Here is a 24536-nt window from a genome sequence, read left to right on the forward strand (position 1 = left end):
GTAATTTTTTTTTTTTTGCACACAATGTTTAATGTTTTCAAATGGAAAAAAACAGGATATGATTTATAAGCTTGTAAGCTTGTTCAGAAATCGTGACAAAAATAATATTTTCATTGAAAAATGTCTCTCATTAAACGTAATTTAAATAAACAAATATTTGAATATTTGTTTTTTATGAGCTCAAATATTCGAATGCAATTTTTATGAAAAATGCCCATCCCTAGTTATAATTACAGTTAGTGTAGTTAAAGAAAAATGTGCAATTTTATCTTAATTGAATTAAGTTATTCATTTAAGATTTAAATTAATTGGTTCATTAATAACCTACAGTTGACAAATGTTGTTTTAATTAAAATGAGTGTGCTTTCTCTCTCTGATGTATTTTATTTACAAGCAAAAAAATTATTTTGAAGCATTAAGTGCTACATAGTGATGTGTTCGAACCATCATCAGCGACATTACAAAGACTAAACTTAACAATAATTTAATTCTTTGCTTATATTTTCATTATTGATTTTATCAATGAGTTGTTGCAGCCCAAGAGTATACACACAAAACCACATTCAAATGAATGCTCAAACATCCAAAGTAGAGCCTGAAGAATAAGCTCTTTCACTGACACTAAACAATAGGGGGAAAAAACCATGACCTTAATTAAAGAGACATCTGGAGGGCAATCTCTAACCAGTTTCTATTAGTTAACCAAACACACATTGAGATGACATCACATAAGCTTTCACTATCAAATGTTATGCAAACTAAGGTGATGTCTGGATGTTTGCAAAGCCTCAAGGCTTTCTGAATGTGCGCGCACACATTAGGGCTGGGTATTGTCAACTACTTCATGAAACCACACACACATCACGAAACAAGCACGTACACAGCGATACTATCATGACTGAACTGAGCACCTGTATACATTTTAATCTGATAAAAGTTCATTCTGCCAACTTTCAGGAGGACACTAACATATAGATGCCATAAGAACACAAAAGCCTTTTGATGTCATGGGGTCTTTATTATTTGTAAAAACATTTTAGTGTAACCAGTCTAAATTATGCATAAAAAAACATGCAATCATAACAGAGAGTTGATGCTGCAGGTAGAAACAGCTGAAAATAAAGGAAGAGGATCTTAAAGTAACAGCCGGTAGGTGACAGATGACAGATGTTCTCATCAATTAATGAATAAAAGGGTGAATGTGCAATTCACTGTAGCAAATCAATATTAACTAACTCATCCAGGAAGAGTCTACAATTACTTTGTCTAATATAAAAAGGCAGCTAAGAAAAAACATATTCTTGTCATCAACACTTCTAAAATATCATGTAAGGTCATTAAAATTTTTAGGATAAAGAACTCTTTTAGAATGCCATGACCATTCGTGAAAGCAGACAGACTAACTATAACCTTGAAAAGCTAAAGCAAACAACTGGAAAACAACTAAATAATATGACTTGATCTTTCAGTGTGATTACTGAACTGGTATTATCATCAGTAGTAAATCTGAACCGTTCCACCCCTATTTTAAATTATTGTTCAACCACTAGGGATGTGCGTTTAATCGAAATCGAATCGCAATCGCGATTTGGAAGTTGCGGTGTGATGCAATGAGTGGTTTCCACATTTTTAAACATTTAAAATGCATGAAAATAAATATTTTTTTATCACTTTGTTTAGCACTCTTGAAATGACCTGTACACTAAATAATCTAACCCTCATACTTACATAAGAATAGCAGTCTATTTATTTAGTGATCCAAGTTGAAGTCAGTATGTATATTAATGACAATATGGGACAAATACAATGTAATTTAGTGGCGGCAGGTGCTGCGCACTGCCGGTACATGTACAGTCAGACAAAACGATGTGCACAGTTATCAATGCAGTGAGTGCATGTATAGTCGTGGGAAACATGTGTACGGCAGTCAAAGAGACGATGCTGCGCACGCTTCTGTGGAGTGCGCATAATTAGAAACAATGTGCTCAGTAATTAAAGGCGGCGTTTCTGTTATTTGGTTTGTGGCATCCTTTACGGGAAACGGCGAATCATCAGAACACCGGCGCAAGGCTGCTCACAGCGCTTGGTCACGTGTCGCACCAGAACTGTTTTCGGAACTGAAACTTAGAAATTGCTCACGGTTCCAGTTCTTTTCAAAAAACAGAACCGGTTCTCGGTTCCCAACCTTAGTCATTACACTTAAATCAAAATGCAATATGGACTAGTATCTGTAATTATTAAGCCTTAAAAGTCGATTTAAATATGAATCCTGCATGTTCTGCGTGACTCTAATGAATGGCGCAGATGCGAGGTTTCATTTATACTGAAGCGAGTGTGACGCTCGTGGTGATTTCAGCTTCTGTTATCTCTCTAAATGAGGACGTAAACACATGAACAACATCTCCAGACCTGCTCTGAGAGAGCTTTCATGAACTTCTGACCATTTGATTTGAGTAAAACTAGCCTCATATCACATAAACAGAACTGTAAAGGTATTCACGGCAACCTGTCAAAATAAAAGTCTATTTTTCGGTAGAATGTACATAGCCTACTACAGGGTTATTCAAATCTTGCCCTGGAGGGCCAATGCGGTGCAGAGTTTGGCTCCAACCCTGATCAAAGTCACCTACCTGTGATTTTCTAATGATCCCAAAACATTGATTAGCATGCTCAGGTGTGTTTGACAAGGGTTGGAGCCAAACTCTGTACCGCATTGGCCCTCCAGGGCAAGATTTGAACAACCCTGGCCTACTACTACTACTACTACTAAAATGAAAAACATTTTTTAATGGAATAATCACACAACATTTCTTACATGTTTTAATTTTAATAGTAAATCCTAGGGGTGTAACGGTACACAAATATGACGGTTCGGTACGTACCTCGGTTTTAACGTCACGGTTCGGTATGATTTCGGTACAGCAGGCAGCATTTTTTTTTTTTTTAATGGTTTACTGAACAAGTTGCTCTTTCTTGAAATACATTCAGTTATAGTTTCAATTTTCTTAGTGATGCAAATCTACCTCAGCTTATGCTTAAAACTATAGGGAGCACTTTTACATTGTAAGATTACAATTAGGCCTAACAACTTAACCCAAACATAAAGCCACAAGGATGCACTGTTTTATTTCAAATCAAAGCTAAATACACGTATAAACAGCGCATCCTTGTGGCACGTATGACACAGAAGAGCGCACACAGCATACAGTGATATGGAGAGACACAGAGGAGACTGTTGACAAAGGAATTATTGAATAAATCGTTATTTTTGTTTTCTTTGCTTACAAAAAGTGTTCCCGTTGCTTCATATAACCCAGATTGCATGTCTGATGGCAGATGGAGTATTCTGACAACGACTTTCATACCTTTTATGGACCATTTGGCAGTCTATGGGACAGTCTCAAGCCTCCGGGTTTTCATCCAAAATATATTAAATTGTGTTCTGAAGACGAACGGAGCTTTTACGGGTTTGGAACGAAATAGACGCGCGTAGAAAGCAAGAGTTTGAAGCGAAATTGACGCGCGTCCGAGGCGAAATCATCCGCTTCTTGTGGGTTGTCTGTTTGCATGATGGCTGATGTTGATCGAGCATTCGAGGCTTTTCCGATAAACGTGTATGTGACTTTTTTCCAGCGGGCGTCCTCTGAATAAACACATTATCTTGTTAGCGAAAAGTAGCTGTATATTAGGGGGAAAATAGTTACTCTATTCGCATTTGGTGTGAACGCAGCATTATGATTGCGTTCACTCGCGCTCCACTCTGCACAAATCAGCGGGGCGTCACGGCTCAAACACGGGAACCGGAGCTCATCGCGACCCCTCTAGTGCTTGTGTTGGGATTATACCAGCACATTTCTGAACCGTCCCAAAAGCGGTTCTCCTAGGCGTTTATGCAGCGATCTGTCATGCCACATCAAAGACTGTCAAAACTCCATTTATTTTTCGAATTTCCTGAGAAAAAAAAACAACAACAAAAACCTGTATTAGTTCGGTACACATACGTACCGAACCGAAAGACCCGTACCGAAACGGTTCCGTACGAATACGTGTACCGTTACACCCCTAGTAAATCCCCTTTGTTTGCCAAAAAAAGTTTGCTTAATTTTCAGTAATTAAAAGATAAATGAAATTAATGTTTCATGCCTTGATTTGATAACCAGAAAAAATTTAATACACAACACTGAATTTTTGAGGGGAAAAAAGGCTTCTTTAAGAAAAAAATGAATAAATTAAGTTGTTTTATGCATTCATATAATTAGACATGCTAAAACACAGAATTTGGTAACAATAAAATAAAAATATGGTGAAAAAAATAAAACATTTCATAGGGCCCTAAACATGTAATTTTTGTTAAACTTTTATTAAATTGATGTGAAAAAAGTTTCATGGTTTTAATTAATTAGACTTATTTTTTGATTAATAAACTTTATTAAAACGGAGTGGAGAAAAATAAAAACTGGAAAAAAAACAGAATCCAGAAAAATTCAAACGGAAATAACATAATTTGGAAAAAAATAAAACAGAATTTAGGAAAAAATAAAACGGATTTTGTGGTAATTTCAACATTTACTATTACTATTATTATTACTACTACTAGTATGATTCAGTACATTTTTTTTTTTTAAATAAAGCACTATTTTAGTTTTTGTTCAGTATGCATTTTAAAAACTAAAAATGATTTCATTTCGATTAATCGTGCAGCCCTAATTAGAAGTCCAACCTTTATGACCAACTCAACATTCAGCACAGACCTGTGCTATTGGTTCTCACAACACAAAAAGCAATCAGTTCCATGTTATTCCAACCTACAATGCCATTACACCGAAACACACACATTCAGCTCATTTAACAAAATTATTCATCACAACTGCACAGATCCAGTGTTGTTTATGGTCAGTTTTGGGACAAATTTTCTTTTAAGATCTGCTGAATTGATCCTGCTCAGCCAAGAAGCTCAAACAAATTTCAGACAGCCTTGTTATCATTTTAGCTATGCCTGACATTTGGTAATCTGACCCAGGGTTTGGTCTAAAAATGCCATAGCTGCGTAACCCCACATAAGATCCAAGGGACAACACTCCAAAGCATTTCAGGGTGGAGCTGCACATCTGAACAGCTTGTGGACACTACATAAGATGAAAACCTTTGGAAAGTCTGATCCTAGATCAGCATCCACTGGTGCAGTGTATTCTACAGTGAGAAACTTTGTTAGCCTGTATCAACTGTTGGATCAGGGTCCACTCAATGTGGTTGAGTCAGCAACAGACAGGAAATGGTCTGGATAACATTTTGACCAGTATTTAGGAAAGGCTTGGTATGGGTTCAGTGTGTATGTTAAGTGAAAGAGAAAGAGTCCACAAGACCAGAATGACAGAGATTAATCATTAAGAGAGGTCTGTCTTTCTCCAGTCTCTTGCTTTTTCTTTCATTATGGCCAGTGTGAAGCATTCAAAAGTGTGGCTTATAAATTGTAGTTAAATTTCCATAACTAGATATGAAATATATCTGCAAAGCCTACACTGGTCTACATGGAAATAAGAATAATGATTTTTTTAAAAATCAATATATAAATTACTCGACTATTAGAATGTTTTAATGATATGAATCATTATCGCCGAGTAGGGCCCTATGAAATCTGTTCTATTTTTCCCCAAATTTGGTTACATTTTTTCCCCCAAATTCTGTTTCTCGTTTGAATTTTTCTGGATTCTGTTTTTATTTTTTATTTTAATTTTTTCTAAACTCTGTTTTAATAGTTAAATTAAACTGCATTAATCAATCAAGCATGTCTAATTCGTTGAAATCATGAAACTTTAACAATTTAACAGCTATGTATTAAAAGTTTAACAGATTTAAATATAATTTTTGTGGCTTAATATTCATAGATACTAGTCCATAATCACATTTTGATTTAAGTGTACTGACCGACTTTTGATTTATTCATCCAAAATTTGGCAAGTTCTGTGGCATTCCCGCCGATATCCACAACCGTCCACTAATCATGCTTAATACCCCAATAAAATGTAGGGTCATCATTTAAAGGCCTTAAGCTCTTTTATTTTATATATATATCCATAAAAAATTGCAAATCTTGGGACATCCATAACAAATACACTATATATTTTTTTAAATAATATAAAAAAATAAAAAATACTGGGGGAAAAGTCACTCATGAGTAGGCATGGGTACCGAGAACCGGTATTTTTTTAACCGGTACGTAATTTTGTCGATACCGGAATACCGATAAGCTTCAGGACAAACGATACTGTTAACGATACTTGCGTTGTTTTATCTCCGTATACTTACACTCACGAGCCTTTTCACAATAACAAAAGTATGTTATTTCCGCGTGCTTTAAAGCCTTTCCGGTTAACCGTTTCATTTGCGTGCTGTTCTAACATGTGCTTATTCAGAGCACATACACCCGAAGTGACCATACACTAAAAGGCTGGTCAAGCAGCACCTTATTAATTAGTTATCTTAATTATCATCTGATTGCGCTAATACTGTCAAACACACACACAAGATTTACATATAAACACAGTTAATGTCTAAAGTGAAAGTAAACAGTTGAGAGAAAAACAGATGCGTGCAGCTCTTAAAGGGACTGTACTAAACATTCTGCCGCTTGTCATTAAAGGGACAGTTCACCCAAAAAATTCAATTCTGTCATCATTTCCTCAGTCTTGTGGTATCAAACATGTATTAATTTTTATTTATTCTTGTGCTGAACACAAAAGAAGATATTTTGAAGAATGTGGGTAACCAAACCAGTTGCTGGTCCCCACTGACTTTAATAGAAGGAAAAAAAGCAGCAACCGTTTAGTTTCCCACATTCTTCAAAATAACTTTTTATGTTCAAGAGAAGAAAGAAACTCATTCAGGTTTAAAACAACTTGAGAGTCAGTAAATGATAATACAATTTTCATTTTGGGGTGAACTATTCCTTTAATGTTAATAAAATAAGACACAGAGAAAAATAACTCTCTGCTCTTGAATGAAGAAGTTCAGCAGTAATAAAATAACTTTTTCTAATTTCATACAACTTTTCACTTTATATTTTTAGCACCACACAGTATCGATAACAGTATCGATAAGTATCGGTATCGATATCGATAAAATGTAAACGACACCCATCCCTACTGTTGAGATCATCAATCATCTGATTACAGCTAATCGTTGGCTTGTGCCATGAGTTAAAAGGACAGTTCACCCAACAATGAAAATTAATTTACTCACCCTCCACTTGTTTTAAACCTGTATGAGTTACTTTCTTCCGTTGAGCACAAAAGAAGGTATTTTGAAGAATGTTGGCAACCAAAAAGTTGACAGTAGCCAGTGATTTTTCCCCCCGTACTATGGAAGTCAATGGCAACCAGAACTGTTTGGTTCCCAACATTTGTAAGAACATCTTTTGTACTCAACAGAAGAAAGAAACTCGTACAGGTTTGGAACAAGTGGAGGGTGAGTAAATGATGACAGAATTTTTGGAAAATGAGCAAAATACGAGCAACCCACAGAGGAATGCAACAGTGTTCATTTCGTTAACGAAAACGACAATGAAAAATATTCGTTAATTAACATTTTTTCTGTGACGAAGATGAGACGTTGACGAGCTAAAACTAATATATGATGATAAAAACTATGATGAAATTTATGCCCTGTCTTCGTTAACAAGACAAGACAGGACTATAATGTTATTTGAGGACTATCGGACATTCAAAATACATCCTATAGGCTACTGTCTTGTCCTTAAAAATGTGCGTACCTGTCATTGGATTGCAATCGGGTAAGGGGCATTTGCATATCTAGTCTTAGTATGGCAGCCGCAGTGGATGGATAGGCTAACAAAATACGAAATAGTGATCTGAAAAAATGGCCTCAGCGCCCGAAAAGGTAGGGATAAGGTGACCAGACGCCCCGTTTTCCCTGGGAGTCACAATTCGTTGTCGATTAAAGTTAGTGAAGGCAGGATGATAGAAGTGCTCTCTCTTGCGCACGCTCCACTTCTTCAGTTCTCACATACAGTGTGCGATCAGTTCTCAGTGCTCAAATACCCAGCAATCCAAATGTCTATCGTGTAGAGTAGCCTATCTGAATGTACTGAATATTAAATAAGTTAGTAATGATAACATAATGTGTACCATTCTGATTTGTACAGAGGCTCCGTAGATTTACATTTACGCATTTAGCAGACGCTTTTATCCAAAGCGACTTAGAGTGCATTCAGGCTAACATTCGAACCCACAACCTTTGCGCTGCTAACGCATAGAGCTGTAGTCTAGTCCAGCTTTTTTCGAGTCCAAGTCAAGTCCAAGTCCAGGACTAGTCGAGACCGAGTCAAGACCGAGTCCAAAGAGGTTCGAGTCCAAGTCAAGTCCAAGTCCAAAAGTTTCGAGTCCAAGTCAAGACCGACCTTTCCTCCTTTCCCGTCCAAATGAGAGAAAAAAAAGGATCCTCTTCGAGACCACATACTTAACTACTGATAATGTATGTGATGCAAGAGACAGCATATCTCCTATTCTAAGAAAATAATTTTACATTATTATTTGTAATGATCAAAAAGCATGTGCAAAGTAACAGCTCTGTAGGATAGGGGTCTCCAAACTAGATCCTGGAGGGCCAATGCCCTGAAAAGTTTAGCTCCAACTGGCCTTAACACACCTATCTGGAAGTTTCTAGTGTAAGAACTTAATTAGCTGGTTCAATGTGTTTAATTAGAGCTAAACTCTAAAGGACACCGGTCCTCTAGAACCGAGTTTGGAGCTGTAGGGTCAAATTATTTTTATGTACTTTATTTACATTTTATTTACTTTATAATGGTGCTGTTGCTGTGATTATGTCTGTGGTCAAAAATTAAAATGACTGATGCATTGGCGCAGCACACACACGCAAAGCTCAGGATATGACAAATGCGCGCAGTTAAGGCTAGAAGCGATACGTTTGGCTCTAATGGGCATGCGCACATAAATACAGCAACATTTTTGTCATACTGTACTAGGGCTTGCATCGGCTCTGTCGGAAACAATCGACTACTCCAGCATGCATTAACCATAAAAGTGTTTGCAAGTACGATGTGAATATTAAGATTACAATATTGCGCGGAGCTGTTACTTTCTATGACCATATCTATGTTGCATGTAAAAATAAAATATGTAATGTAATAATTAGGGTTGTGCCTGAAGCCGAATACCTTATTCGGAATGGCACTGATAACGCCTTCAAAAACGAATAACGGACAAGGAATAATTTTGCCTGAATAGTCGGCGGAAGTTGGCACAGTCTGGTGTTTGCTAGATAACAGTTGAGCCAGGGGATCAGAGCAATATTATACACAGACCTCTAAAGTCACGAGTGGGAAGTGAATGAATGTAAACTTTATGAGTGAAAAGAGCGCAAATCAAACACCGCATTGCTGTTGCCTCTCCGTGCATCTCTCTCAGAAATCAGAGCTTGGCAAGAGTAATATCTCATATAATAGGCTAATACATCATACACATTCTATTATTTGTTTATATTTAAAAGGCAATGATTTAAACCTTAGGCTACGATATAAAACGAATGAATGAAACAAGCACAGCGCGCTCACCAATCAAACAGCCGCGTTGCGCGTCTCTCTCAAAAACCATACCAGTTCTCTCTCAAAAGTAGGCTAATAATCAGCTTAGATACAGATACATTTTCTACTTGTCCTACATGTTTGCATCTTTATCTTTTGCTGGTTTGCGCGGCACACGCACATTTGTTAAGTGAAGTTCACTAAACATTAAGACTCGCTTAAAGAGTTCTGCGCAATGAAAATATGCGCATTGAATGGATTCGATCGCGTTCAAATGATCACTTAACGTTTGTCATGACATCTCTCTGCTTGCATGATAAATATTATTTTAGAAAATAATAATTATTTTAGTTTAACACGACATACTTGTTCAGTGATAACTATGAAAAAAAGATAAAAAGTCTTTATCTTATCAAGTCTTATCAAGTAACTGTACGACGTTGTATCCGGATGCAGATAAGAAAAATGTTGTGATTGTTACAGATACAAATACTGGCTGTTACATGAAAATTTAAATATGTAATGTCATAATTATAAAGTTTTGCAAATTAATATATGTAATTGTTGTGTAAGGCTATAAATTAATAAGCATTTATTTATTAAAAAAAACTATTTAATGTGTTTTCATTTACAATAGAATGAACCACGAGTAGTCGAGTAACTCAAGTATATTTAAAATAAAAAATAAAAAGTGATCTTGCAACCCCTATACTGTACAACATTGATTAGTATTTCATTATTGTAAAGGGTAAGTTTAAGGCTACCTAGGTGTAGGCGTAAATAAAACACAATCTAACAGGTAGAAAATTAAATTAGAAACATCTAAACTTTTCAGAACGCAGCAAGTGCGCCGTTGGTCATGCACATCTTTCCATAACAAAATTGAAAGCTAAGCCAAGATGGAGAAACAGCTGATCATAGCTGTACAAGGATAGCCATTTTTAAAATTAATTTATTAGCAGAGCTACTGCAAGGGATTTTTAGTGCAGGTAATCCATTTTGCTGAAACTTCTGCGTCTTCATGGAGAGCGGGGAATGGTTGCCTAGCAACAGCGACGCCACTGGAGCGCAAGCATAGAGCGCAGGCTACAGAGTGCTTTGGAAAAAAGGAGAAAGCGGCGCGCCTAGCAGTTTCCACACGTTTTCAGTCGCGACATCATGCAAATGTGGTTTTGTTTTGAAGGAGAATTTTTTTTTTTTTTTTTTTTTGCTGGACTCGGTCGAGACCAACGAGAACATTTGGCGAGTCCAATGGCCAAGTCCGAGACAAGTCCGAGTGCAAACACCACCGAGTCCGAGACAAGTCCGAGACGATAGAAAAATGTCTCGAGTCCGGACTCGAGTCCAAGACCGGACTCGAGTAATACAGCCCTACTAACGCAATGCTCTACCACTGAGACACTAGGAACACTAGTGGCACACCTGTTTAGGCTTGCACTTAACAAGCCTAAACAGAAAGCGAATGAGAGAGAGATCAACTGAGCATGTGCGATTACTTGCGAGTCATATACATTTGTGAAAATACAAGGCACGAAACTGCGACCATTTTAGTCGCATATGCTCCCTAAATTTAATTTGTGCGACCTCAAAATATATTTGGGAGCATTTGTGCGAGTGCAAATAATTGTTGAGGTGTGACCTGTTTTCATTTCTCTACAAAACGTTGGCTAATTACTGCACATTATGTGCCTGCTGTGAGCTCATACAGAGACCGGTCCACTGTTCCATCACATAATCAATTAAACGAAAGTGTAACTTTGATTCTCGCTCGCTGTAGTTCTGTTGCCGTTGCCGCCATGTCATGGAGACGGTATGTGTTTCGTTGCGAAAGCGAAAATACTCTGTTTGGCCTTTCAATAGAGGAAACAACTAGAAATCAGTGGTTAAGTTGTATTTACAACACCAGAACAGTTTAACCCAAATATTCAGATGTGTGCAGTGCATTTTACGGAGGACTGTTTCCTGAACCTGGGAGAGTAGCCTACAATGCCGGCTGTTCTGACTCACATTCTGTAAGTATTAGTGCTGTGTTTGATACATCGATATGACGATGTATCGTCACAGAGATCTGACGAAAAGAGAATCGATACAGCTGGCACATGTGCAGCAGTGGACCGCGCTTAGTGTGCTGCTTATATTTGTAAACCTGGCAACCATGTGCACGCGCTCTCTCTCCACTGTGGATAAACGTGCTTGCAGTTTAGCGATCTCCACTTCAATATTCTATTGTCAGAAAAGTGTAATTCATCAAGTGTTCATTTATTAGAGAGAGAGAGAGAGGCTGTGTATGTATGAATTACTTTTCTCCGATCACAAATGCAGACACGGTTTTATGTTAACGCGGCACGATGCAACGTATTATTATAATCAGTAATTATGTCCCCACTGGATGCAACAAATGCCTCGTTTATAATGGGTTTTGTTGCTTTTGTCTCGTCGCACTGGGACATGGCATCACAGTATGGTAAGGATCATAACATTTCCGTCACAAGCTTGAGATATTTGGCCAATCACAACGCACAGGATAGCTGGCCAATCAGCGTACACCTTGCTTTTCAGAATGATGAGATTTGCAAAAATCAACATCGTTACACCAAATACACCAAATAATGTTTTTTTTTAGCAACGTCTTATGACCTCTTTAATTTTTACACAAGAATCACATTCAAAGACGAACAAAGCTTTTATGGGTTTGGAACGACATGGGGGTAAGTGATTAATGAAAATATTTTCATTTTGGGGTGGAGTAACCCTTTAATACTTTATATTGTTTAAATGTGTGCCTGGGTACAGTTTTGCCATGTCTGCTATGCTTATTATACTGCATTTTAAAGGGCTTGTATTGCTTTTTTTGTGATAACTGGCAACCCTTTTTTTGTGATAACTGGCAACACCTGGAGCTTTAATCATGAGATGGAAGAGTTCAATAGTGACTAGGAGAGCAGCAGTATGCAACCTGAACATCAGCTACTGTTAGTGCTGACTAAGTAGTTTAAAGGAGTAGTTCACTTCCAGAATGAAAATTCTGGAAGATATTTTGAAAAACAACCCTCTACAGACACCTTGGCCATTAAATCGACATCGGCTAGTAAATTTTTTAGTTTACTCACCAGACTGATATACTATGTGTGCATTTCAAAAAAACTGAATATTGTACTTACTTCAAAAATTCATACATTCAAAAATCATAAAATCAAAACAAAAAAATTAAAAAAAAATAAAAAAATGTTTTAATTTGGATCATTAGCGCTTACAGCTCATTAAAGTAAAAAATTCAGTATATCAAAATATTAACATTTGAGTTTCATTAAATTTTCTTCACATTTTGGGGTGGAGTATAATATCCTACAAAATGCAAAGGAAGTAAATGTGATTTATTAAGAATAAAATATTTCAATATAAAATATAGATATTATAAACTGACTGAAGTAAAACAATAACATGAAATTTAAAAATAATTCAGAAACACATTATTTAAAGTTTAATTGCACCTACAAGTTGCATTTAATATCAGTCAGCTGGGGGAAATTAATCTAAAAGATAAGTGTCTTTTTACTAAATAAATAATTTACCAAATAAAAGAAAAATCAAGTACTTTTCCTTTCTAAAGTATTTAAGATTATTATATAAAGTCCTTTTTGTCTATTTTCAGAATAACAATATATAAATAACTATATTGTGAAATAACATTAGTCATACCGTGAAACTGAATTTTGGTCATCCATCTCACCACTATATAGGAGTATGCGATAATGTATTTTGTTTCAGTTCACACACAGAGTGTGCAATGATTCCTCAACTTCAATACATCCTTTTCATGTGAATTCTCTCTCTTGACTCCTCACCGTCCTTTCACAACAGAATGACTGAAACATAAAGCCATGTGGCATTACACTCCCTGCCAGCTGAGGCAACCTGCATTTCCCACAATCCACTAAATGCCTGCCAATTTTACATGCTGACAGTGAAGCAAAGTATCTCTTTGATTCTCTGAGGTGAGAAAGAGAGACAGATCTGTCACATCACATACCCTCATTTTCCAGACACGCCCCTCTTAGGAAAAGAAAAAAAAAGGGACAACCACCTGATCTAACCTGGTACAGCTAGTTATGCGACCTACTCTCACCTACACGAAGAAAATCACTGGACTACAGCCAGAAACCGTTTGATTTTCACCAGCACAGCTCATATTATCAAGTTCAGCACGTTTTCGTTCACACGTGAGTCATTGATTGCAGGTAACCTGGTTAGTGCCCTGTTATGATTTCATTTGAAAACAATGATTGCTGTTTTTACTCACTAATAAGTGAATTAAAAACAGGGCATTAATAAGCAGGTGATCTGATGACAACGAATGACTCGCACATTATTAAAACATAAAACGTGCATGAACTCATAAACACGGTTTCGTTATGATAAGGTGAGAGGATTAAATGGCTAAAAGGAATAGGACAGCTAGCAGTGTGGCGTTGTCTTACTTTGAGGCGGTGTGTATCTTTTGGGTGTGTTTCGCTGCAGCTGCACGGTTTTAGGCCCTGATATGAATCCGCGCGACGCCGATACTGAGCGCGCGGTCAAGGCGGTGGCGTCGCGCTGAGCATAACGGGGCCTCGATCGACTACCTCAGTCAAACTGCAACAAAAAAACCTGTATTTGATTCGCATTTTTCACGGTTTTACCTGAAACCTGAAGAGAGTACATGTTAACGTCAAGTCTATGTGTGGTCACCCACCTTTAAATATGACTTATTCTTCTAACTTATATGAGAAATGACAGCAACGATAGGCCTGGAATAAATGACTCACATGTTTAAAAAAATCAATAAATTACTAGATATGGACGCGTTAGACTATCATATAATCACAGCTGGGCAGGACTATTAGCATGACAGCTAGCAATATATCGCCTCTTTTTCAAAACAGCATTTACGTTAAAATAAAATAACACCACCACCGGCGACTTACCTGTCAGTTCATTGGCGTCGCTGCTTTAGAGGATTGGGGTGTGTGTGTGAGAGAGAGAGACACTGGTTATCCTCTTTAATAGATTAACGTTAGATGATGATTAAATCTCCGTTTCAATCTTTGGGTGGTGGGGTCTTGCCGATGGATCACACTTAGCCAGTTAACGTTAGCTTGCGTCCAAAAATATGAATCTTTCGCCTTATTTTTGCATTCACTCGAACTTATACAAAGTCAGTCAAGTTTTGGCTCCTCTCGATACTCGATTAAATCTATATTCTGTCGCGTATGACCTGCTAAAGCTCGCGAAGCTTAGCGCTAACGGCAGGTTTACCGTATTTTCACCCAGCTCAGAGCAGCGGCACGAGCTCCGGTCCACATCCACGACCCTCCCAGAACGGGCTGACGTCTCCGCCCTTCTGTGAGCTGATTGGCCGACAGCTGCTGTCAATCCATCCGGCGCTACCAATGAAAAGGCGCAAGAGAGCGTTTAACTGGACTTGTCAAATTCATTCGAATCTCAGGTGTTGATGAAAAAGAGAAATGGATAACGTTACCTGAAAGCTAATGTAAAGGACCTCGAAAACGAGCAGTGCTAGGACTTCCACATCGTTCGTATGGTAATACTTTCTAGCCCGTAATGAACTGATAGACATAAACAGGATAAAAAGTGACACCGTGACATTAAATACGTGTGTGTGAGAGGGAGGCAGGCAGACAAGACGCTTGTGTTGCTCTGAGGATTAAACGGACAGCAGGAGTTTTACAGATAAGCGTATATCCGCACAAATCTGACCGACATCTGTCACACCACCTCTTTTAGACCAAATAACACAAATCTACTGCTCAGGCACCCTGACAGATGCCAGGGCTAAACCTGACTGTAATTTCCTGTGCAATATACAGGAAACATCAATACTCTGAAGTGCTTAGATATGGTCAAAATGACAATGAGTGTAAAAATAGAGTAGCCAGCTAGAATACAGAATTTGTGTCTGGCAGTGGGATATGCACATAAGTCCTATATCCTACATGATGTGTGACCTTCCAAACAAGTTAATCATAACAGACTGTTAATCCAAGATCAGTAGATGCTCATGTATTCATGTAAACAGACCCTGAATTTGGGCGTTCACTCAATTTTATTCCGTGGTCCTTGAGTTGGAACAACGGGGAGCCTCTCAGAATCAGAAATGTTGACACATTCTGGATGTTCAGCTAAAAATAAAGGCTTATTCATTATTACTTTAAAAACCAGGAAGGGAATAGTAGTCCATTGTCATTTGAAAAGATATTGCCTGCATTAGTAACCCTTATAATAGTATGAGCTATTGTAATGCTATATTGAGCACAGTAAAATAGAGATGAATATTAAAGACTGAATCCAGCAAGTCAGATTTATTTCAGTAATTGCAAATTGAAGTTTAAACAGGTATTATGGATAATGAGTAGTTATAACAACACAATCAGAAATGCAGCTAAAATGTTAATCTATACTGTGTGTGTGTGTATAAACTTGAAATTAAAGTGACATAATAATATTAATCACAATAAATAAAGAACCACATGAACTGTGGTACTTTTTGACAAATCCTCTAATAGTGCAGCATTAGATATGTTCATACACTGACCATTTTTACTCAGAAATTGCAAGTTAATTTCACAATTATAAAGAAACTGCAAGTATCACATTGACAAAATAGTGAAAGTTTTAAGAACAGAAACTGAAATAGTATTTTCTTGTAAAAAAAAAAAAAAAAACACTCCAGTAATCTTTGTTTTATTTACAACTTCAAACATATAATTTATGTCTCTCATGTTATATTAAAATGTCAAAAAATTACATTAAGGCCCATGATGTTTAGTAAGCTCTTCTCCTATGTCAACAGCACCATCTTCAGTTAAAATGGGATTTTACATTTTTTTTAACAAAGAATCACATATTGTTTTAGTTAATTTTATATAAAAGGGGTTTCTTCTCCTCTCATGATGTGTATTTGTTGTATATTTTTACTGTCTCCATATATTTTAAATGTCATGAAGGCTTAAACTGAGATTTTGAAAACAAAGCTCCAAAAAGCACAAACCATAAAAGTGATATGACTGGTGGGCCCATATACTGTATGTGCACCCATATTCCAAATCTTCTGAAGTGTCATGTTCTTTGGTGCCAGTAAATGCAGAATGAAGTATAAAATTAGAGAACTATGGAGGAGATGGGAATGATTTTCATTTTGATCTGTCCCACATGCAAAGCTATTGTTTGATAACAGAAGACTTTAAATATATTTCACACATCAGGTGGACCAATTTTATGTGTTTTTGTTGTTGTTTTCCTCTGGTCACAAATTTCTCACTTTGTTTTCCACAGACAAAACAACATCACACTGGGTTGGAACCACATGAGAACCACATTGGAACCAAATTATCCTTTACATTTATGTTAGTTTTTTTTTATTTATTTATTTTTTATCTTAAGCCGGAAGGTTTGGTAATGTTTCTACTGTTTTTATATGAAAATATTCTAAACAGTCACACCTGATCAGAACTAAAATTTAAGCAGTTTCATCTGAATAATACGTTTTATTTTCTTGTTTGTATTCGTTGTTTGCTTCTTGCATAACAAGTAATGTCATTCAGTGTTTACTGCTGGTTTGTAACCTACACAAGCTTATTTCTGTTATGGAATGTGACCTTGAATACATAGACAAATAAATAATTTCCAGAAATCAATGTATTTTCTATAAACATAAAGGCAGAAACAAGTGTGTTTTAAATATAATAAATATTGTCCCTTGCTTCGATCGTTTAAATACTTTTTTCCTATAAGACTTGGGAAGTAGGAATACTTTGATGATATTTGTACAATGCTGCCCCCTCGTGGCCAGAATGTTTATTTGTATCAATTTTATAGACTTGTGGGCTTGAGAAGGAAGCCCAATATTTCTAATATCTAATAAAAACATAAGTAAAGAAATATGCTATTCATCTGATAAAATTAAAATATGCTTTTATTAATAAAACCGTCACTGACATCACTGATCTGTATAAATATACTGGAGCGTTTACACATCAACCAAAACTTTTATGCCTTCAAACTTTGACTGTCTTTATTTGTAGTCATTGTTGTTGTTGTTTTAAATCACTTTAGTGGATATGCAGCACAATTTTAGGTTATGGAATGAACAGAGGGATTATAAACCAACAATGCATTCCTATAGACCTAATCAACAAATTTCCAATATTTATAAAAACCAGACTGAGCAGCAGAGAAAAATCTGGGTCATTGGATAAGTCTCTTGCAAACTTTCACCTCTTGAGGGCATCGGAAGCCCATGAAACACTAAAAATGATTATCTGGATCAGACGGTGAAGCAAAAGTCTTTAAGGTAAAACAGAACATTCCAGATGCCTTCATCTCCAGCCTCAAACAATTCTCATCAAACCACAGTTATCTGATATAGGTAATAATATGTATTGTCTGTCTGTCTGTCTGTGTAGGAAAAAAGAGAGTTCATTCTTTAATAGAGCACAGGCTGCAAGGCAGATGAATGGAGAGAGGCAGCGGATGACTCATTATTGTCGGCCATCTTGTGAGGGATGATAGGGGATCTGTGAGTGTCCCAGGGCACAACTCTGCATCTGTCCTGGGTTATTTTTGACTCACTGAGATACTTCTACGCACTGCCTAGACAAGCAGGAGCAAAAATAGGCTGAGGCGGGAAGTAGAACAAAGAGCCAAAGAGTTTGAGGAGGAGTGATGAGAAAGGGTGGAGAAGGAGAAGAGGCAGGAGTTTAAACAAAAGAGAACTGAATGACGAAAACAGCAGTAGGGAGGACGTAGACAAGATGATGCAGAGAAAGACAGTGTGAGGGACAGAAAATTGAAAAGACTTATAAGGAACACAGGAAGGAAGCATAAATATGGTCATAGACATATGATTAATTCAAAAGCTTTAATCTGAGCTTTAAAAACAGTATTAACCATGTGAAGCCTGACATATAAAACCATTTTTTTTAATGGAACAGTGTATTTTTTTTATATACTTTTTTTTCAGAGGTCCTATCTGAGTAAAATTGAGAAATTTTCTGATATTTATATGGCCAAAATATAAGATGAAATTGTAATAGCTTGTAATATAAATCAAAGTGATTTATAACAGTATAGCAGACTATAGCATTTTTTTTTTTTTTTTTTTTTTTACAACAAATTATGTGTGGATAATCAAGTAAACACAAGTTACTGCAGTCCAGTAAGTGGTCATTTTGAAATATTATTAAGAATATAACATTTATTTTTATGTTTACTTTATAAAAATCAGTGAATATTTTACTTGATTAAAACAGTATAAACTATTAATCAGATGACAGAAATCAAGATTGTGTACAAGTTTTTCAGCAAAACATATTGATTATTTAGAGGCCTTGTATCAAATATGATACAGTAGACTTTATAGGATAAAGGTGCAGTAAATGATTTCTGAGAAATGATGTTGAAAGTGGATTGAACCGTGCATCAAAACACACTTCTAGCTAATCACCAGTAAGGGGCATGTCTGCTCATGATATGGGAGTTGACTGTGTTGCATAGCATGTTTGAGAACTTGGGGGCGGAGCTATTAAGATAGAGGTGTGATCCTTTTGGGTAGTGTGTGTTTGTTTTGTGATTTCAAATATCAACAGCATTCTCAAAAATCACTTACTGCACCTTTAAGGACACATAAACGTTACATCAGTGCTAGGTATAATAAAGAACACAGCACAAATAAAAAAAGTATAGATTTTTTGCCCACTTGTAAAAAAACATTACAAATCATTTTTATTGTGAAGAAACTACCTCAATAATCTAATAACAGTGTGGACGCAAGCAGTACAATCTAAAATTCCAATAAAGAGGAGGACAGATATATTTATTATGTCAAGTACAGCCAACCGATGTCTAGCTTCTGTCTGTAACTGTTGAATGTGATGTGAGTCATTGATGTAGGCTCTTAATACTGCAGATGATATCGAACGTTGTGAAGCATCTCAAACTCTGGACATAGCACTAAGTGCAAAATAAATGAGTATGTGACAATAGCTTCATCATAACCAGCTCTGAGCATTCAATGCACAATAAGAAATCTGGACAGATAATCATGGTATTCATATGAGTGTATTAGTGGGTGCCAGGGTCTGAGCGCTTATGACTCTGGATGCATCAAAGGATTGCCAAGAGAAGGAAAAAAGGGATGACGCTTAATTTGGTCATCTGTTTCGTCATCAGCTGTCTGGCAAAAATGTATTAATAGTGTAGTGTGGGTCGACGGGAAGCAAAACACAAATAGTCTTCAAGACTTATACCTTCACAAGACTCACCTAATATAGTGCGACAAAAATATGTTGCTAATAAAATTAAAAACAGCACCAAACTGTTAGAATCACTGTCAGTTATCAGAAAACGCTATTTAAACATCATCAGGAGTCAGACTTAGACTGGTATATGCAAATTATCCAGTAGCAGATAGTGAGGAAACAGGTAATTGACAAATCACATGGGCATGAACTTTTTTTGTTCACATAAAGATTTTATAGTTTACAATTTATAGGTGCTGGGAGTAGTCAGGATCTCAGGATATAGAAGTGCTTTTAGCATTGCCTGCCATAAGTGATGTGTTCATAAGATGCCATGTCTAGTTAAAAAAATAGTTCAGCTTTGGGAAAAAAACACATCTGGAGATTGTCTCCTCTTGCGTTCTGCTGTTTTGAATGCAAGAACACCTCCTGCATGAACGACCCCTTAGAAATGAAAGTGTGCATCTCATCTCTGTTGCTAGATCCAACTTGGATACTGATTTGGTCTTCATGCAAGCAAGAGTGTGTGATCTAGCTTTGCAGAAATAAGTGCAAGCAGTTGGTATTGGCAGAATGCCTAGTCAGTGACACTCCCGTGTATTCACCTTTTGTGGCAGCTGGCACATCACCTTGGTCTGTCCCTTGTAGCCTGCATCTCACATAATAATTCACACATGATAAGCTGCCGCTGCTTAACATCATGCTGTCTACTCAATAATTTCATTCAGATGAAACTTAAATACAATCAAAAATTCTAGATGATGAGTTGCAACCATGTTTTGCTAATTTTCAAACAATCTTCAGTGCACTCAAAAAAAAAAAAAAATACATCCACTCATACCCCATGTCTGAATATGCATTTATCCTAATACATAATATGTACAAAGATGTATACTTTATATGGAGAGGTCAGGTCAATTTTGCTACTGATTTTTTGCAAAAACAAAAAGCAACAAAAGCATGATAATCATTCAGAGCATGCTTGGGGAAAAACTGAAATATCAAGGGATAGAAATATTTAAATAGAGAATATTTTATTTTAGGTCACTTCCAATCAACCTTTAATTGTGTTACATTATGCAAGAAGTGTGAAATGTATTATTTAATTGCATGTATTTGAGATACTAAAATGCTAGCTATGAAATGCTATCATGTGAAAGCAAACGAGTCATTTTATTCTAAGCATGTTAAAAATTTACCATCATCATTTCCACAACAGAAATCAACTAAACACAATCGATAATTTGGGATGTGGTGAAAATGACACTTTTTTCACATTTCTGAAAGAATAACAGAATTCTCCTTCGATGCATTCATTTCACTTTTGAATGTTGCTAATTAGACAAATGAAATAAATGAGTGTGAAAAGTATTTTACTTTCAGTGCCAATAGTGGCAATAGTTAAAGAATCCAGAGACCCAAGTCTAGTGGGTACCAAGAAAGTTTTTACTTGTAACTAAATTTTTGTTTTAATGGAGTGAATTGTTTTTGCAATTATTCTCATGTCATAGGTGAGAACAGTGTTAAAATGCCAGGTGTAGAATGGGAAACTATTTTCTGAAAGAACAAATTTCTTGGTCCCAATCTCTAAAGCCCACTCTTACCTGCCCCAAGCTCAACCATACTGAGCTGCTGGAGGGCTTGCTTTTTTCACGACCAGCCAGGTGCTGAACACAAACGAAAATATTTTGAACAATGTTGGTAACCAAACAGTTGCTGGTAGCCATTGACTTCCATAAAAAATGGTAACACTTTAAAATAGGGAACACATATTCAACTAAGAGGTTTCCCTCAATAAACTCCTAATTTGCTGCTAATTGATAGTTAATAAGATAGTTGTTAAGTTTAGGTATTGGGTGGATTAAGGGATCTAAAATATGATCATGCAGAATAAGGCATTAATATGTGGTTTATAAGTACTAATAAACAGCCAATATGCTAGTAATTTGCATGCTAACAAGCAACTAGTTAGTAATGAGAATTACTGTAGAAGTCAATGGCTACCAGCAACTGTTTGGTTACCAACATTGTTCAAATTTTCTGACAGCTTTAATTAGTCTTGTATTAGGGTGCAGTGAATAGGGGTGTTTAGGATTAAGGTCTTTGCTTTAAGTTGACATGAAAACAGTACCATCAGACAGTTGAGTTGCAGGTATGTGTGTAAGATTGCAACGCAGGCAGCGGAGGCACGTGAAACCTCCATGGTCCACTGATGAGAGCGATGACGCACTCCATTTGAAAACCGTCTGCCTCACTGCGGGAAGAGTGCAGCGCTCTGCGAATGTGTGATTAGGGCTAAATGAGTGTGTGTATGTGCACCCGCGCAACTGTGCGAATTTGCATACGCAATTCATAAACTCTCCGAAATGTCTGTGGCGCTGGAATCTGCCAAGAATGTGACTCAAATATCTCACATCTCCTCTCACTCCTCTCTGCATTTTATTCACCGCTTCACACACTATTTCAGCCCTGCTGATGTCTCTTGCAGTCTGTCTTTCTCTCTCTCCAGCTCCCTTTTGGTTCCCCTTCAAGTTTTAACGTCAGCCACTGTCTATATGCTCCTTTTACGCAGAGCAATATGAGTTTTACAGCACTCTCCTTACACTTTGAAAGCACATCAAAAGATATAAGATGAAAACATGTCGGTGTGTTTAAGAGATGAATGGGAGTTGACGCATCAAATCAGCTCCCCCTTCAATTTTATTTTTTATTTTTTAAAATTGTTCTGTTCTATCAAGACTATCAACAGATAGTCTTGCTGGTAATCATTAAGGAGGACATCATTAAATGCTGGGCCTCCAACACAAATCGATCCTTGGGTTCATTATTCAACCACACTGGGCTCTGAACACCTTTAATTGGGCCTTAAAGATGGAGAAAAGAGGAGAAGTCAAGGATGATGAGTGATAAGTAGATGTGCTCACATGCTCACATCAAGAAGAGCTGGAGAAAGTGAGGAAAAGAAGGGAGTGAACTGGAAAATGAGAGAGGGAAATGTGAGGGAGGGGTGAGAGAGGAGCTGATGACGTCAAACCGAGCGGAAAGACCGAAAGAAGAGAGAGTGTGAAAAAATAAAACAGAATATATAACAAATAACGAGAGCTTTGAGCAGCGCTGAACTGCACGCTAGACAGAGTTGTGGGAATATATTAAAGTTATTGCTAATTTATACCGAATGAAACCCCAGCAGTAGCTAGAAATTAGAAATTTGTGCTTATAAGTTGGTAATCAGGTTTCATAGAGAGAAAATGCAATTTCACCTCACAAAAGTCTGCATGTTTCTGCATAAATGCACTGAACAACACACCACAGGGGCGCCCATGTGTATGTGTTGATATGAACCACTAACCATATTTATTTGACATTTCTTTCTCATGGGGGCGATTATCAACACTTCCAAACTCTTGCTGCGATGAGCAACTTCCGGTAAACTCACTCACACACACACACACTCACAAAAAAGAGAAAGTAAGTTGTTGCCCATGCCATTTCTTTCTTCCTCACACATATCCCCCATTCATGTGATTCAGTGACTCATTCTTCATCTAATATTCAGTGATATTGACGTGGTCACCACCCCTCAATTGCCATCCAACTTATTGTGTCTCATTGTTGAGCAGCGTGGCCGACAGCCAATGGACACACAGATGGTGGGTGGGATGATGAAGCGACTATTTGCATAACTGTACTCTGTCCAATGGGGGCATCGAGATGCAGATGTCTTACATTCAAAGGCCTGATTCAAAAAATAGACTTATGCATCATAATTGGCCATACTGAGTTTACTCAGTTTGTTGATTGATTGACTAGTTGAGTAATAGAGTAATTGTAGTCTGTCAGAAGCTACAAAATGTTGACACAGACGTGATTCACATCACACTGATATCTTTAATCCGCAATCAGTGCTAGTTATAATGCAAACAGGCTAAAGATTTAACATTGGATGAAAAATGAAGGAGCCTGTTGGCACTAGTTCTCATGGTAGATTTACTGTGGAATTGAGAGCATTTGAGTCTCTCACCGGGACTGTGTGTGTGTGTGTGTGTGTGTGTACACATGCGTGTACACGTTTGTATTGAGCACAGCCTGCCTTTGCACATGGTGAGAGACTGAAGCAAACTCTCTGCATCTTGCTGCTCTTTCAATGAGAGCCATCTGCAAAAGACAGTACGGCTTTAGAAAGACAGAAAGATAAAGGCTTTCTGAATCTAAATTAACAATAACCAATTCAATACCACAGCTGGAGTGCTTTGTGAGTACCTTTTCCAATAACATCATCCTTTTGCATCTTTTTGTCAGCCTCAGGGGTGTGTTTACTCATGTTAGCCGGTGTGCACACGTCTTGCATACTCTGCAACTCTGAATTGAAGCTCTGAATGGCAGCCAGTGCGTTGCATAGTAACTGCAAGTTGTAGTAAATGATGTTGCCTTCAAAGAACTTGAAGCAAGCAGTGAGGAGTAGATGTGTGTGTGTCTGTCTATTTGTCTGTCTTTCTGTATGTGTCAGGGAGGTCAGACTGAGAGATGCGAGGGAGAGAAGAAGGCACATGTGAGATTCTACTGTAGAGTCGTGGCCGTTGGATGAAGATATAAAGAAAGTACACCCACACCAGAGATGTTTCGTATTCACAGATAAGCATTTATTCTTTGCTTTCTGTCCATCACTTTGTGTTGTAGTAAAA

General features: G+C 37.0%; 1 protein-coding gene across 3 annotated transcripts in view; it reads right to left on the reverse strand.

Annotated features, from left to right (window-relative positions):
• The window catches only part of LOC109068537 (palmitoyltransferase ZDHHC5-A), a 37410-nt gene extending 22411 nt beyond the window's left edge, over positions 1-14999 (reverse strand). For 2 of the 3 annotated variants that reach the window (XR_006160406.1, XM_042759515.1), the window contains exon 1: positions 14524-14999. The gene's annotated coding sequence lies outside the window, so the exon portion shown is untranslated. Of the gene's footprint in view, positions 1-14037; positions 14192-14523 lie in introns of all 3 variants that reach the window. The other variant, XM_042759523.1, reaches the window with a different exon arrangement.
• Between the last annotated feature and the right edge of the window lie 9537 nt (positions 15000-24536).

The sequence above is a fragment of the Cyprinus carpio genome, chromosome A1 (assembly GCF_018340385.1).
Source record: "Cyprinus carpio isolate SPL01 chromosome A1, ASM1834038v1, whole genome shotgun sequence".
Taxonomy (NCBI): Eukaryota; Metazoa; Chordata; class Actinopteri; order Cypriniformes; family Cyprinidae; genus Cyprinus; species Cyprinus carpio.